At 35.4% G+C, this 10,651-nt stretch overlaps 1 protein-coding gene across 9 annotated transcripts in view; it reads right to left on the bottom strand.

Moving 5' to 3' along the window:
- Positions 1 to 10,651, bottom strand: part of DICER1 (dicer 1, ribonuclease III) — a 65,562-nt gene that overhangs the window by 53,909 nt on the left and 1,002 nt on the right. For 3 of the 9 annotated variants that reach the window (XM_085317499.1, XM_085317497.1, XM_085317498.1), the window contains exon 2: positions 4,816 to 4,924. The exons of 5 other annotated variants lie outside the window; for them this stretch is intronic. The gene's annotated coding sequence lies outside the window, so the exon portion shown is untranslated. Of the gene's footprint in view, positions 1 to 4,815; positions 4,925 to 9,201; positions 10,645 to 10,651 lie in introns of those variants that run through there. One more of the 9 variants, XM_085317502.1, reaches the window with a different exon arrangement.

Here is a 10,651-nt window from a genome sequence, read left to right as displayed (position 1 = left end):
AAAAAAAAAAAAAAAAAAAAAAAAAGCAACAACCAGATAAGCAGTAGAATGGTAGAATGCATCTCCATCATTTTCAAACTGGGAAAAGAAAACAGATTCACACACGACCTTTTGAAGAAAGTTAAAGGCATTCTTCAGAACTGGGTTAATGTGAGAAAATGCAGTGTTCTACATTTTATGACTCATCCTAGGGCTCACACATCATGGAAACATTCTGACAGTTTGTTATCTGACCCTTGGGCAGCATTGCAAATACATTATTTTCACTTAGCCATGAGACTGTGTTAGGAGTACTTCCTTGCCTTCGTTTATCCTAATGATGCCCTGCTGCTGCCCAATTCCAGCAGGTCTGACTGATTGAATATGTAGCTCTCCAGAGAACAATCACATTTAGACTCTCTAAAGAAATCCATGAAGCAGCACAGAAGAGGATGGAGGGCACAGCAGCTACAATGAATGCATAAACTTTTAAGCAGCATTAGAAGAAACGTTGCCAGCATTTAAATGTCAAAGAACAACRAAAGCTCAATCCAGGTACACAGGAATAAAAGGAGAGAAACACATTTCTAGAAGCAAACTAGAACAACATAAATGCAAATAAAATTTGGGAAAAGTAGAGATATTTCTGCTTCAGAAAAATTACTTATTAAAAAAAAAATCTTAAGACAYTGAAGAATTTAGTTTAAAAAGCAGGGGAATAGCATTGTAGAGCAAATTAAATCACTCCACCATACTACCCCAACAGAGCAGGTCCAATTAAAGGAAAGGCATTAACATCCCCTAGTTTTTGTATCAGGAAATCTTAGTTTAAGTTACATTTATAAATATGTATCATGCTTTTGAAGTTTTCTTTAGAAAAAAGACTTTATTGATATCGATTATGTTGATATTGATAGTTAATCTACAACTAAATACAGCTTCACATTGAACACTGACCTCTGTTAAGTCAGGAGGCTACTGTTGTAGCTATTACAGATATTTACATAATTGCACTGTTTAGGTTAATAATTGGTATACCCGAATATAGAAGAGATGTGTAGAACAGAATGTAAAATAGATTATTTTCCTGCTCATTGTGCGTATTAAGGTGTATTTGTGAAGAATTTAGAACTCCATTAAATGCAATTTTTTGTAAGCTGTACTATTAAACAGAACGTTATATTATGCTGAATAAATATTTAAATATATTTGGCTTTCAGTATCATTAAGTAAYCATTTGATTTAATCAGCTATAGTTAATAATATGACTTAATTGACTGTGCATAAGCAGAGCACAGAGATGCCTGAAGATACAGATTATGGGCTGGTATGACTTTCAGAACGCTTTAAAACAGATTACATGCCTACCTTTCAGTGGAGATTAGAAAAACTTCCCACTTCTTTCTCACARCTGCTTTCCCAGCTTTGAACAAATAGCCTAGCTTTGGGAAAACTTCAACCTCTCTTTAATTAAACAGATGAATTACAACACCTCTACGGCATGACAAATGTACTATCATTTGGAAACATGCAAACTTTAGCGTTCTCTATTTTAAAGACTGGGCAGATACTTACTGATTACAGGATATAATTCTAACACGTAAAAACTTCAGAACATTTCAACAGGTAAAAGCATTTTCTCGTAAGTAATTATAACTTATACAAAAGATAGCTATTTTTGTAATTTACAAAGGCTTCAGCAACATCTTTTAAACATATCCTAAAACCAATCAAATCCCAAGTCTAGGCCTCTATCACTTTCCAATATAAAAAGAGGTTCTAACGGATTTTTTAAGGAATATAGTTTTGAAAAATTGGCTGTCCTGTGTAGATCACAGCTTAGAAAAAACAGACTAAACACCTAAAAACCATATTTCATTATAAAAGTAGAAGTGCATTAAACCCTTATGTATAAGCCATCACTCAGAACTGAGTGCTGCCTTGCCACTTTTTTGCAAGTAAGATTAAACAGAATGTATGCAAAGGTTTACCCTATCTTAATTTCACCAGAGTGGCAGTTCATCTTAGCTCTCAAAAAATGTTTCTGGTTGTATAGATAAAAGTTTTCTAAAATATTCATAGAAGAAATATGATATTCCACAATACAGACAAAATACAAGAAAGTCACTTTGTATTTCATCACTTTTCTTCCATTTTCACCCAGCAGTAAGAAAAAAAACAAAATATATGTATTATCCTCATGTCCGAGTGTCTCCCAGATCACAGCTCAACATGCATTTAAGCTGGCACTGCCATACACACAAGAGCAATACTCTCAATCACTCTTCATCCCACATGCTGCTTCCCACACCCTGTCACATGCTGGCACAAGTGTTTCCATCTAACTTGTGCCAGACCTGGAAACTGACCATAATAGTAAGAAAAATAGTAATGAAAGAAATCACACAAAAAGAAAAGTTATTTCTTGCATTAATCAGTTTCCCTAACCTATTTCATCACACAGTTTTAGACAYGCTTGCACCAATAAGGCTTGGCAGCAAATACCACTAGCCAGCATACATGCAGGTATTATCTTCCTAGACAGGAACRCCAGCTAAAACACTTGTCAAATTACAGCCCAAGACACAGGCTATAAGCTTCAGACCCCTTACAGGAAAAAAGATCTATCATTTTGAGTAGTATCTYCATTATCTTCTCTCTCCTAATTAGCATGCAAAGTTTTAAGGAACAGAAATATTTTATATAAATCTTCTGKTTTTTTCTTTTTATTTAGACCCTATGAACAGTACCATAACAAACTTGTGAATACTCTTGCATTAAGTATTGGCCACAATAATTTAATATGAAACTATTATACATATAATCAAACTAGATCCTAAGCAGAAATGCCTATAAAATCAAACTGATGGATGTAAATCCAAATGGGATACAAAGGTTCAGTCCAGATTAAGTGCTAGACTTCTAACACTGAAAGTCACAGAGTTCATATTTTTTGGATATKCTTGCTCAAAGTTTTACTGTATTTTAATCGCATTTTAACAGTACTTTTTTTTTTTTAACTACAGTCAAATTACACCATGAAGATGAATTTAGCCCATTAGAAAAACTAATGGTCTTGAAAATTTGCATAGCCTAATTTTTCCCCCAGTTTTACTCAGAAGTCTGAGTAATTAATGTGGCAGAAGGAGTCAAAACTTCATTCAAAAAATCAGGAAATTCCTACTTACAAATCTGACATGTCTGTTCCAGTTAGTTCAACTTCTTCCTTTAGAATTCCCACATAATTATTTAAAAAGACTTCTGTTGTGGACAGTCTGGGGTCCTAAAGCTTTGATTTAAAATTAAGAACTACAAGTCTCTAAATCATATTGGTGATGAAGAGACTAGGATTTTGTGCTTTTGATTTTTAAGTTCAGGACAATGCTTTACCCTTCCCTCCCTGAAGCCTAATCACTTTGAGCCTAAAAACACAAATACACCAATTACTAAATATAGGTCAGTTTCAGAAAAATGCAAACTGCATACAGGGGAAAAAAAAATGAAGACTTGGGCTATTAAACTTTTATTTGTATTTGGTTATATTACTGCCTTGGAATACAAACTCACTAGATTTGAGGAAAACAGAAAATGATGCTTTAAAATTTCAAATGTTTTCTTGCACAGCTCCCTAATTATGAACTACTACTAGATAAGAAAATGGGAGGTTTTAATTTGGATCTAAATTTCCCAAATTTGAAAAATGTAGCCAGAGCACACATGTTCCATCCTGATTATTATACTTACTAATGGTTACTACTTTTGTTTAAAAACTATCAAAACCTCAGAATATTACTCACTAAAGAAATGCAGTTAAGTCTAATGAGGTATTTCATTCCATTTTCGTAACAGGCTACAAGTTTTCTTATTTTGATCCATGTCCAGGATTTACTCCAGATTCTCATAAAAGAAACCAAGCTTACCAAGCCTGTAACAAAAGCCTAACAATAAGTGAGAAAGTGGAAAGTTGAGAACAAATAATTTAGAAAAATATATTTTAAGTGACAGAAGAGAAACCAATATTCACACAGCAAGCAAGACAATCAGCTGGGAGGAAGCATTTTGAGATTAGATTTCAAGAGATTGCTGATCCAATTCCTTAGAAATCTAGTGCTAGATGAAGGAGCCCTACTCCTCTCACTGCTGCTTCCTTTCTCTAAACACCTTTGACATTTGTCTGACTTTTTTGGAGAAACAGTTCAGCTACTAAGACATCTTTTTCATTATTATCTTTGGCTACGCAAGATTTCTGCTGGTTTAGTGAGCTGAATTAGCTAACTGAGGGGCTCAGATGACTATTGAGCTGGCATGAGGACAGTAATAGAAACAATTGTCACGATTGTGAAAGCAAAAAGCCATTGGATTACCTACGCTGCAGAGAACAAGCAAATCAGATTCAAGAGGCTTTTGACTGTCACTCAAGATAAGACAATAACTTGTCTCTATTGGCAAGTGTTGCTAAACTGTTACAATACATAATACAATAAACTTAAAGTTCAGAGGAATTTCTTGTCGTCTAGTTCAAGACAAACTAACTGAATGCATCAAAAGGAAAGGTCTAATGGCAGCAGACAGCAGTAACAAGATGAACTGGCAGAAGGCTTTAAAAACAGTTTGTAGTTGGTAAACTATATGTTAGCAATATTATTGTCATGAAACCTAAAGCACTTAGCAGAAGTCAGCACCTCCTTCATCATTATGCCAGTCACTACATCTCCTTAAACCATTCAGTATTTCCTTGTAGACCCTTATCCACCGAGATAAAAAAAAACAGCAAAGAAGAAAAAAAAGTCAGTAAGCGGTTTTACCAAATCATGAATTCTGTTACTGAAAACTCACCTTCTATTCAGTTTAGGTAACATGTAGTATGGAGAAGACCATTTTCCAGAAGATTCAGTATTAATCAAAACAGGTTTCACATCTCAACTTCTATATAGCAGAGTATTAGCTATGCAAAAAAAAAAAAAAAAAAAAAAAACCACACACACACACACAGAAAATTACTCATCTCCTGGGAGTTCATCATGTATCTTTTCAAGACTCAGAGAGCTCTATGGTGCCCATTACCTCCATAAAGCCTACACCTGCTCCTCCACAGTTTTGTTACCTGCCACAGCTCAAGCTCTTTCCTTTCATATCCCGTAACAGAAATTCTAAAGTAACTACTCTAGTCACAGAGGAAAATTTCACTAAACTGAGGTCTTTCTGCTTATACAGAAAAATCAACTGATCTATTCAACATACAAACATGACTTGAATAGACTTGAATACCTGAATGTACATCTGAATTATCAAACTTATAATCCTTGAAAGTATACAAACAGACAGCTTTTTCTTGCAGTAAAGAGTTACAGTTTGCTATATTCCTTTATTCCCCAAACAAAGAAAGCCAGGATGCTGATCTCGATTGTAAGTTCAATACTCTTTGAAGACAGTGAGGAAAGGGGGGGGATCTTTTTTTCTTTACGATCTTTACAAAATAAAGAAAGGGATTTTATTTCATTTTCATAGACTGATTAAAAAATGCAGGTCTTGCTTAGAATAACTGTAGAAATAATTGAGAAAGGTAGAAGAGGAAAAGGATAACTCCTATGCTCTTAGCAAGATACTTCTGCCATTTTTCTCACATGACTGTGAGGCTGATACAGTTCACTACACTGGAAGAAATTATTTATCTCCTGAGGTCAATTTAGTCTCACGTAAACAGAAAAGCCTTTTAGTGAAAACAAGCTACACAAGACACACACCCACACACCTTCCTGTGGATTCACAGAACTTAAGACAGTAAGAGGGATTCAAACCAATAAAAAAGTATCCTTTTTCTCACCCCTTTTGCACCTTTATTAGTCACTCAATTTCAAAAATCTTGGAGAACACTAAGACAGCACTGTGTTAGTACAGTAACTAAACGTGATCTTCAGCAACAGGAATAAATCTTTCTTTCAGGATCTCTCACATAGATCAGATCTCTTCTTGACTAATAACTTTACGTAGCAAGCTATAATACAGGCATTTAACTTCAGTAGAAAGATGGAAAAGGTTATAGATCACAAAAAAGGGAAGAAAAGGCCAAATCTTTTAGTTATATTGTAAACAGTTTATTTCACTTCAGTGTCCTCTTCCAAAGGCAAACTTACTCACCATGCACAATAAAGTTAAGAAGACAGAAGGATTTGTCTGCTTAGAACAAAAACTCAGGAACTAAAAGTCTTGCTTGAGATTGATCTCAGGAACTAACATTCTTACCATTAAGGATGGTAAGGATGGTCAAATATAAAATTAATGAACATTTCCTAAAGCTACAATTAAGTCAGCCTAAATACATCTAAATATCTTAAGGTATAAAAGCAATACACAACACAGTTACTGTCCTTGACACAAGCATCTGCAAGCCAAACTGAAAGGATGGGGGGGGGAGGAAGATACCTGAATTAAGTTGCCAAAACTCTCAGAACCAGGTTTAGGTCTCCTGAATCCTAGATCATGTCTAATCACTAGATCATCTCTTAAGTTTTCAAGTATCTATTAATTACTAAGCAGCTTAGCCTTTAAGTAAACTTTGTTCGTTTGTTCTTAAATAAAAACATACATTTAAGAAAGTATTTTTAAAAGATTCAGAAGGAAGTTCGTAACAGTACCTATGTGCTTCTATAGTTACTGTACAAGTAAAGAAAAGAAAACATGGCCAAAGTCACCATATAGAGCCAGTAACAGTTGCAAGAAAGCAGTAAGACATTTGATCTAGATCACAGATAACAAAGCAGACTGCTGTAAACAAAGGAGAAACATGAATTGCAAAGCTAACCAGCCCAGACATGTGGTAATAGCTGGCTATTTGCATACCCCAATCATCTCAATAGAGTCAAACAAATCAGCTTTAGAAAGCGAGTTCTATTTGCCTCACTTCCTAAGGAAAGGAAATGTATGCTATAAGTAATCAGTTAGATTTAAACCTCCAAACCAGTTTTCATGAAGAAAATAAAAATACTAATTTTCCTGTAAGTTTTCAAGAAAAGTGATTTCCCCCTCCCCTCTCTATCCAGCTTTAATTCACATCTCTGCTGGTAGAAAGGCTGCTACATGGTTGACCTTTTATTAGGAATAAGCAGTTCCAAAAGAGGAGTGGGCACTGGAAAACAGGTTTCAGTAATTCACACTAAGGGTTTTTATTTTTGTGTGTGTACACAACCTGGAGCCAACAGCCACTCTGCTGCATTCCAGATGCGTGCATGCATGTACTTACTTGGTGAACCCAGGGAAGGAACTGATCCTTTCTGATGGTACACGGGCAGAAACTAATTAAGTCAGGTTACACAAAAATGTTTAAGTACTGAGCCACGACCATAAAGAGGAAAAAGCACATGAAAAGTAACACATTTTTCTACAATACTACTACATACTAGCAAGGATCAAGATAGAACACTTCTGGTTCTACTTCTTGGTAAGAAAGGATGCCAAAAGTAACACCTATACCAAGCAAAATAAGAATAGCAGATTTACCACCGTGTATCCCCTGAAGAAAAAGCTACGACATGAGGGACAAGAGTCCCTTGGCTTCAGAAGTACTCATGTAAGAAGTTGGACAATATTATCTTTTCCCATTTCTACTAGAGAAAGACATTTCATCATCTCCCACATTCCTTCACAAAAGCAGGCATAACAATGCAAATAAATTTGATAACAGTTTCAGTTTTCTTTCCAAAAGTAGCAGCAGTTTGAAAGTGACAAATATCACGGAAATTTTACTTAGCTAATACAGTTTACAACGAAGAGTAGAAACAACAAGGGAATTTTAGATACAGTTTCCAAACTTGAAAATTTATGACTAAATAGATAAAACAAGCAAGAACTACCAAAATGGACTGCACTCACTCAATAGATTATCACAGCATAAGGTTTTAAATAGGAAGTGTGTGCTCTTTTGTTCTATGGATTAAACCTTTTAGAACAGTTATTTTAATTACATTCCTATGTCTGCCCATCCCCTCAAACAATTACCACAGTTTGAACACCAAGCCTTCAAATCTCAACCCAAGACTGTAGCATCTTCAGCTAAAAACCGTATTTTTTACTATGTATCATTTTTTCCTCCATCAGTTTATCACATTTCTTTTATAAAAGTTATGAAAGGCAAAAGGATGAAGTCTGGAGGATGTAAGCAAATCTCATTTTCTCCTCTGCCTCAGTCATCACCGTTAGCTTTAAAGGCAGAACGTTCTAATAGCATAGCAATACGTAGAGGTTACTGTTCTACACAATACTAGAGTTATACTTTTACTTTCTTTAAAGGCAGCACCGAAATTTTACTCCTAGGAAGTGGCTATCAGCCTGAAGAAACTACTGTTGAACATATGACAGAGATAGGATATAGATGGTCAGTGGCTGCACAGATAATCACCAGGACATCAAGAAAGTGGAGCACAGGAATCATCTCACTGCCCCATCGATGACATATGTTCAGTATACTCTCTAGTTTGTAGAAAGAAAAAAAACAAACCCCAAATCCTTTACTCTCTCACAGAGAATTATGAAATAACCCATTTCAAAAAAAGTTTTAGTGTTCTTGTTTGTATTCTTAGTACATACTATAAAAGATAATGCTTATCATCTGTAAGTATACAATCCACTTCAAAACTGAACTCTTGCTATCAATTATGTTCTACAGTTTATCTGGAAGATAACTCAAATATGTCAACCCTCTAGTTTACCATATCCACTTTACAAAGTTACTGACTCTTTAAGGATAAACACCCTCTTCTAGTTTGTCTTTGCCACTAATTTTAATTTGGCATTTGGTTACAGAGAGATAAAGGTTTAGTCAGGTTATACTGAAAGGCAACATAGATGAAGCAGGGATACTCAGATTTTACGACCAGGTATGCTAAAGCAACTTTCTGCCACCTATGAACTTTTCCRAAGAATGGGAAACAGCCCTTACAAACAAATCTTTGGGATGGGAAAGACCTACAGAGTTTGAAAACAAACAGACTAACAAACAAACAAAAACAAAAAACAAGAAAACAAGAACAGTTTTTTGAGTCACAGGTTCAGCTTTTTGTTGTTGATATTAATCTTTAAGCTGCAGCACATTAAAGTGTTTCTCAACCAGTGCAATTTATAAAAAAAAACATTAGAACAATATTGTGTCAGACAAAGCATCTTTCTAGTTTGTTGGCTTCCCTCTACTGGTGACCAATGGAGGACGCCTAGCAAGGAATATAATACCTGGGCAAGCAGTACCACTTTCCACTGACCAGTCACCTTGAAGTCTTCTTTTGTGTTTGATAGTCTCTGTGTTTGATAGTCTCTGATGAACATTTTTCTACAAAAAATTTATTTTGACCTTCATGTGAGCTTTTAGCCTTGCCAATACGCTGTTACAGCAAAGTTTTTTACATTCTACATAGCTAAAATACATCTCCTTTTGTTTGCTTGGAAACTGTCAACTACAGAAACCTCAAAAGAAAGGAGAACAGGGAAATCCTAACAACTGCTCCCAACCTGCTTTTTCTCATAACTGTATTTCATACACATCTCTTACTCCTCTTCTGTCATCTCTCTCCTGGCTAAGAAGTTCCAGTCCTTTAACCACACTAGTCAACTTTCTCTCTTCCTTTTCTTAGTCTAACATAACCTTTTGCATATGGAAGAAAGGCACAGAGAAAACATCCAAACTGCATGCAGCATACAAGATAAGAGTCCATCATGGATTTATACAATAGCATATTGATGTCATTTTATTCTCAATTGTCAATTCTAACATTACTTGCACTACTGACGAGTACTGAGCTGTCATTTTCATAGAATCGTATCACACCAAGATAGCTGCATAAATGGCAGCAGCTAATTCAGAGTCTGAACAAATATATACGTATATTTAAGTCTTACAGATTAGGAACAAGTAACAACCGGGAGACCATACAGGTGCATACACCTTCCAGCTGAAAACTTCCAGTAGCATCTTCAAGTCTGTTATACAGTTATACACATTACAACATATCTTGTTAAGATAGACATCAGGAAAGGCCCCTCTTAAGGATTTAGAGAAATAATTCTGGTATAATAAAAACCAATTCCAGCTTGTGCCTGTATCAACTTATACACACAGAAAACACACAAAAACCCTCACTCCCATCTTGCTAAACATCATTTGCACTTCCTTTGCACACCTGCAATAGCTTGGGAATCAAAAACCTCCTTAAAACACAGCACAACACAGTGTAAGCCAAGTTCCTGCAAAGTTAATTCTTAACATTTTATCCCATTTCCTTGAAAGTGGTATCCCCCTTCCAACCTAGCTTTCCACCAGCTGAGCCACTGCATATCTTGAAGTTCAGTATTTCAACATCACGAATACCCAAAACACATCATCTGAAGCACCATGCATCCTCCAGATTTTTAGTAGCTGAAGTCAGCTGGACTAGTAAGAGACTTATCTTTTGGAAACAAAGAATATCTGATGTTTTAAGAAATGTCAATACTACAACCTATTTTCTATCTCCTGATGGTTTTCTATATTATCTAACTAGTATCAAACGCCACCACAAAAATATTTGTCTTTATAACCTTTTGCCTATTCGATCTAAAATCGTACAGCACAAAGTATGCCCTCATCACATTGCCACTGTGTTTCTACATTCTATGCAGCCAGGCCTCATTTAAATTGGAAAAGGAC

Source organism: Rhea americana, unplaced genomic scaffold (assembly GCF_003343005.1).
Source record: "Rhea americana isolate MKP2758 unplaced genomic scaffold, rheAme1 scaffold_5, whole genome shotgun sequence".
Classification (NCBI taxonomy): Eukaryota; Metazoa; Chordata; class Aves; order Rheiformes; family Rheidae; genus Rhea; species Rhea americana.
The sequence above is the reverse complement of the archived record's forward strand: the minus strand, read 5'-3'. Positions and strand labels throughout refer to the sequence as shown.